Source organism: Tiliqua scincoides, chromosome 2 (assembly GCF_035046505.1).
Source record: "Tiliqua scincoides isolate rTilSci1 chromosome 2, rTilSci1.hap2, whole genome shotgun sequence".
In the NCBI taxonomy this organism is placed as follows: Eukaryota; Metazoa; Chordata; class Lepidosauria; order Squamata; family Scincidae; genus Tiliqua; species Tiliqua scincoides.
The window spans coordinates 6,746,540-6,752,592 of NC_089822.1; the positions used below are offsets into that span (position 1 = coordinate 6,746,540).

The 6,053-nt window shown below is 43.4% G+C and overlaps 1 pseudogene; it reads left to right on the forward strand.

Moving 5' to 3' along the window:
* The first annotated feature begins 5,623 nt into the window (after positions 1 to 5,623).
* Positions 5,624 to 5,746, forward strand: LOC136642563 (5S ribosomal RNA; annotated as a pseudogene).
* Positions 5,747 to 6,053: the final 307 nt, after the last annotated feature.

Here is a 6,053-nt window from a genome sequence, read left to right on the forward strand (position 1 = left end):
TCCTGGTCAATCCCCCCCACCATTGGATGCAGTGCATGCTTCATCAGCACAGTTGCATTGGCATCAGTGATGGGGGGATAGAATTGGACCAAAAGTGCTGGTCACTCCCGTTAAAAGCCCCAAGTCACTTAGGACCAGGGTACCTAAAGGATTGCTTCTCCCACATAGAAAGGCAGCAACATAAGTGAAACATAGCACATGTAGGAAGCGTGTGCCAGGGATGACGCTGGTAGTGATATCATGATGATACAGAAAAGTTACAAGTTGATGTAATTATAGGGTTAACCTGAGTGAAAATGCCAAGCTGAGGAAAGGCAAGAAGTCCTTGCTTTGGAGAACGAAATTCTTCTAGTACGGTGTGGCCAAATTTGCTTAACGTTAGAGCCACCTACAATAAACTTCAGATGTTTGAGAGCCGCAAGGGAAATGTTGCAAGCCACAATATTTAAGAAGCATTTAAATTCTTAAATATATTTACTCACCATGAACATTAAACTTAAGTTTCTGGAGGAAAAATCCATTACGAGTTACAAGCCATGATGCGTATGTGCAACCTCCTGATTTTAGAAATGGGCTATGTCAGAATGCCAGATGCAAGGGAGGGCACCAGGATGCAGGTCTCTTATTATCTGGTGTGCTCCCTGGGGCATCTGGTGTGCTCCCTGGTGGGCCGCTGTGAGATACAGGAAGCTGGACTAGATCGGCCTATGGCCTGATCCAGTGGGGCTGTTCTTATGTTAAGTTTGAATCCAGTGAACTCTCAGTTTGTACCTGGTAAATAATTATAAAGCTTGAAAATATTCAATTTTATATTAATTGTGATGCAAAAGAAGTCCAGCCAACATATTTCTGTGAGCCACAAAGATTCGCATGCGGCTTGTGAACCAGGGTTTGGCCACCCCAGTTCTAGAAGCTGCAGGCAGAGGCCTCTATAAGGGGGAACCAGCCTGAGGATGAAGTTAGTTCTTTGGTGGCATATGCTGGGGAGAGAAAGGAATAAAAGAGCTATTAAAAAAACACTTATTTCTCTATGAACTGAAGGGAAGAACAGAGCTGCAGAAGATCTCTTGCCTTTGTGGACTTCTGCAGGTCCCTTGCTGGACTCTCCTGGACCTGCTGCTGAAGAAGGAAGGAAGGAAGGAGTTCATTAGCATTAGGAGAGGGAATATAAGTTGGGGAGTTTGTATTTTTGCTTTTGCTGTCTTTTCCTCTTTAATAAATCTGTCAACCATTTTTATATTGTCTTGCTGCATCTCTCTGCTCCACCTCTCACATTGCCTTCCCACAAGTTCCCTGTTGTGGGGAAAATTTCCTGCAACAATATGTCACTCACTGTCAGAGCCAGCAAGCAGTAATGAACTTGTATGTGTGAATAGACTTGTTCCCTGCTAACGTCAAGCCAAGGAGGCTAATGCATGTTAAACATGCATTGTGGTGCAGACCAGGGGTGGTGGTGATGGGTTTTACAGATGCATGCTACAGAAGGTAATCCCAGTTAGAACATCCTGGGTCTTCAGAGGCTTATAAGAACATAAGAGTTTCCTGACTCCACTGGAAGGCCCACCTAGTCCAGCTTCCAGTGGTCCACCAGATTCCTCAGTGAGCACACAAGACAACAAGATACCTGCATCTTGGTGCTGCTTGTGACCTGTGGTCACAGAAATCTATCCAATCCCCTTTTAAAGGCATCCAAACCACATCCTGTGACAAGGAGTTCCACAGATTAATTACACACTGGGTAAAGACACATTTTCTTTTGTCTGCCCTAACTTTCCCAACACTCAATTTTAGTGGCTGTCCCCTGGTTCGGGTGCTGTGAGAGAGGGAAAAGAACATCCCTCTATCCACTCTATCCATCCCCTGCATAATTTTGTACATCTCAAGCATGTCCCCCCTCAAGCAGCCTTTCCTCATAAGGTAGCTGCCCCAGCCCAGTAATCATTCTGGCCACTCTCTTCTGCACCTTTTTCAGTTTCAGGCTTGCTGAATTCACACATGCAAAACTGGTGACAAGTTGACTGCTTTAGTATCTGTAGCCAGAAAGAAACATCAGTTGGTAGAAAGTAGAACCCTCCTCAAGAGACAGGCCAGGAGCCAGGAAATGCATTTCTCTCCCCACCTTGCACTATTTAAACTCTTAAGAGCAAAGCTTTGCCTGTTCTGTGTGTATACACATATTAGTGGTGTCTTTCTGATCCTACTTATCCCTGAGAATTTCCTTTAAAGCTTGTGTTTGGAAACCCATAAATATGAAGTGATTCAGAGGATTTTATGCCCGGCACAATCTTTTGCAATGGGATTCTTCTACAAACCAGAGCACGGCAGAGATAAATACACCAGAGGTGATATTAGCATCTGAAGACAGAAGTGTGACTAAGAAAGCAGAGAGACAAACACACTATGTACAGCAACAGGACAAAAATCCAGCAGAAACCTTGCATATTTTCTATACTGGGTCTAAATTGTGCATCCATCCCCAAACAAAATATAATAGCATAGATCAGTCGTTCTCATACATTTAGTACTGGGACCCACTTTTTAGAATCAGAATCTGTCAGGACGCACCAGAAGTTATGGCATGACCAGAAGTGACATCATCAAGCAGGAACATTTTTAACAATCCTAGACTGCAATCCTACCCATACTTACCCAGGAGTAAGTCCCATTGACTAACATTGTTAAAAGAATATACATAGTAGCTTGTTAAAAGTACAGGTCTGTAACATTTCCCCAAATGCAGTCACATTCCATGGGAGCATCAAGTTTAATGTATTAAAAATAAAATACTGAAATGTATGGGGACCTACCTGAAATTGGCTCGCAACCCACCTAGTGGGTCCCAACCCACAGTTTGAGAAACACTGGCATAGATAATATGATAAGGTCTTATTCTGCTAGTGGAAGGAGCTCTATTTGTTTGGGTTTGGGGGATTTTTGCCACTCCCTCTTCTTTCAGGACCACCCTATGCCCTCCCCCCATATTTCTTCTTGAAGGCTGCAGGATCCTCAAAAACAGATATAAATACTGTTAATAATATCCAGAGAGCCATGGGTGCTGCAGATGGAAGGAGAGATTGGCAAAAATCGCCCTCTTCCCCTTGCACAAACAGGCTTCTGCTCACAGCCCATTGTGTGTATCTATTTGTCTGCATACCATATACATATAGATACATGCTTTTGGCTTTTTACAACTTTTTTGTATTTTTTTGTATAAGTTGCTTTACAGGGTGGTTAAGCCAAAAAGCAGGACAGAAGTTTTAATAACTGCACACATCCATATCAGTACTGGGGATAGCAATATTGTTAGGGTACTTCCACAAGAGACAGAAAGCTGAAGTTCAATAATAGATATTCCATGATATCAATTAAATAAAATGTCATGAGAGATGTACATCTTGACACTTGACCCTCAGGACATGTTTTGAACCCAGATTGCAGGAGGGCCCTGTTCAACACTGGTCATAGTTCTCCAGTCACCTGTCAACTCCAGCTTGATCACTATCATGTGCTCTATGTGGGCTTGCTCTTGAAGAGTATTCCAAAGCTTCAGCTGATGTGACCTGCGGCTGCCCAGCTATTGACAGTTCACTGCATGCATCTGTTACTGGACAAGCTTGTTAAGACACGTGTAACATGAGCACACAGAGAAAATCTACGTTATCCCACAACTCAGTGGAGTGCCAGACAAGACTGAGCAAGACCAGAGTAAAGACGCAACAGTAGAAAGCTTTTATTGCAAGAATAATAATAAAATAACAGGGAGAAAGTATCAAAAATAAAATGCAAAGCATTTATGGTCAATCACTCACACAACTAGGCCTTAACTGCTTTCAAGGTAAAAGAAAAAGAAGAAGGAATCTTGCATGGGAAAGAGGGCACATGATGGTGTAAGCATGGAAGGGAGAAGGACACAGGGAAATCAGGAGGGTTAATTGGGAAGAATTGGGCTGGAAAACTGGGGGTTTTGTGGTAGTAAGAGAAGAGAGAAAGGAGAGAGATTGGGAGAGGAGAAGAGGGAGAAGGAGAGAAATTTTCAGCCACAGCAAAAGACTGTGGCAGCCTTGTAGTTCTCTGGCCTGAACTAGAGCTAAAGCCAAGGAGTGGGCCTCTTAGTGGGTTGTGAAATCACTCTCCTGCAGTGAGGAGCTTTTTTAAAAAGATCCCTTAATAATGGATAAAATGATGAAAACAAAAGCTGTAAAGTGCTTTGCAACAGCATGTTGGTTAGGTGAGCTAGCAGGAAGACTGGAGCCTTCTTGCACTTGCCAACACAATGGAGGATGTCGGGTGAAGCAGGTAAATCCAGTGCCTAGCAGGGCATGCATGGGGGGAGGAGTGGAACAGGAAGGCAATAATGGGGGTGGAGGCAGATTAAGCCTGGGGGGGAGGCAGGGTTAGCGATGCTGGTGATATCTCTGACGTGGATCCAAGTTGACCCATTATAGCAACTGGGGCTTTCCCTGGGACAAGGGGGAGAATGTCCCCTTATCCTGAGGGGACCTCCCACCTTCTAAATTCCCCTGTGGGATTCAGTGTTTCCCGCAATGCTGCATTGATACAAGAGAACTTAAGTAGGATTGGGCTGCCTGCCAATTTGTTCATGATTTGAAAGAGCTCTCCTTTGAGAGATTAGCCCTCTCTCTCCACAGGTGTTCCTTAGGAAGAAGCAAAGGCGTCACTTGGAGTCTGCATCACCCAGTACAGGAGCTTGTTGCGTCATCACCATGATGAACCTCCTCCTGTACCAGAACAGACAGAATAAATTACAATATCATACACACAGCCTTAATGAAGTAGTATCACTAGGGTTAGTGTCACCCCCATTAACTTGATTTGGTTTTTTTTATTTAAATATAGAACAATACATGTCACCTAACAAATCAGTAATCAATAAAAAAAAACCAGAGGCCAACATTATTCACACAACTGTATAAGAGTTCTAGTATTAGCTGCAATAAATGGAAATGAGATCTGATTTTTACAAACACCTTATTGGTTCTCTGCTGTATCATAAGAACACCTCATTGGTTGTCAGAAAAATCAGTCTCATTGGTCAGTTTTAAGTTAAGGAAAATCAAGTTTTTGTTAAATAAAGCAGTTGTGTTTTCCTTTTCTGGCTAATTAATCATAAGGTTTGATAAAATACAGATATTTCAACACCGTTTGTTTCATTACATTGCATGAAAGTACCTTTCCAATGATATATGGCATGATGGTGTTATTCATTCCAGGGTGCTTGTTCCCCTTTTGCATGTAAATGGTTATACTATGTAAATACGGAGCTGGGACGGCACAACTGCAAACACTACCTGATGCCATCTTGGCCTTGCCTCTGCACTAAAAAAGCCCCCAAACTGTGTTCCTTTGGAAGCATTCTGGCTGGGGGGGGTGCAAAACTGAAGCATTCACCTCTTCTCTGGGTCGTATCAGGTATTCACCTCTGTTTTGCTCCCACTGCCCTGAATGGCTCCCAAGGGGACAGGGAAGAGCTGCCTGCACATGCCCGATCTCGTCTGATCTCAGAAGCTAAGCAGGGTCAGGCCTGGTTAGTACTTGGATGGGAGACCGCCTGGGAATACCGGGTGCTGTAGGCTGATACCATAGTCTTTCGAGACTGAAGGTTGCCAACCATCTCCCTGTACTGAACACTATCTCCCGATCTCGTCTGATCTCAGAAGCTAAGCAGAGTCAGGCCTGGTTAGTACTTGGATGGGAGACCGCCTGGGAATACCAGGTGCTGTAGGCTGATACCATAGTCTTTCGAGACTGAAGGTTGCCAACCAAATAGCTATGCCACAGCTCACATCTATTTCAATGTTTAATATTAGAAATGTTTGGGGTCTTTAGTTAGAAGTTTGGTGATGTTTTTGTAACCAGAAATATTGAACATAACTCTTTTTTACCTATATCAATTAGCCTACGGTAAAATGGGTTTCTACCTACATGTCATTTCACTTAAAGCTGCAGTTCCCAAGAACTTATTGACAAGTTTGAGTGAGGACTTGCTGTAGTTCTTCCCCATGAGCTTAAACGACAATCAAGAATGAATAGAA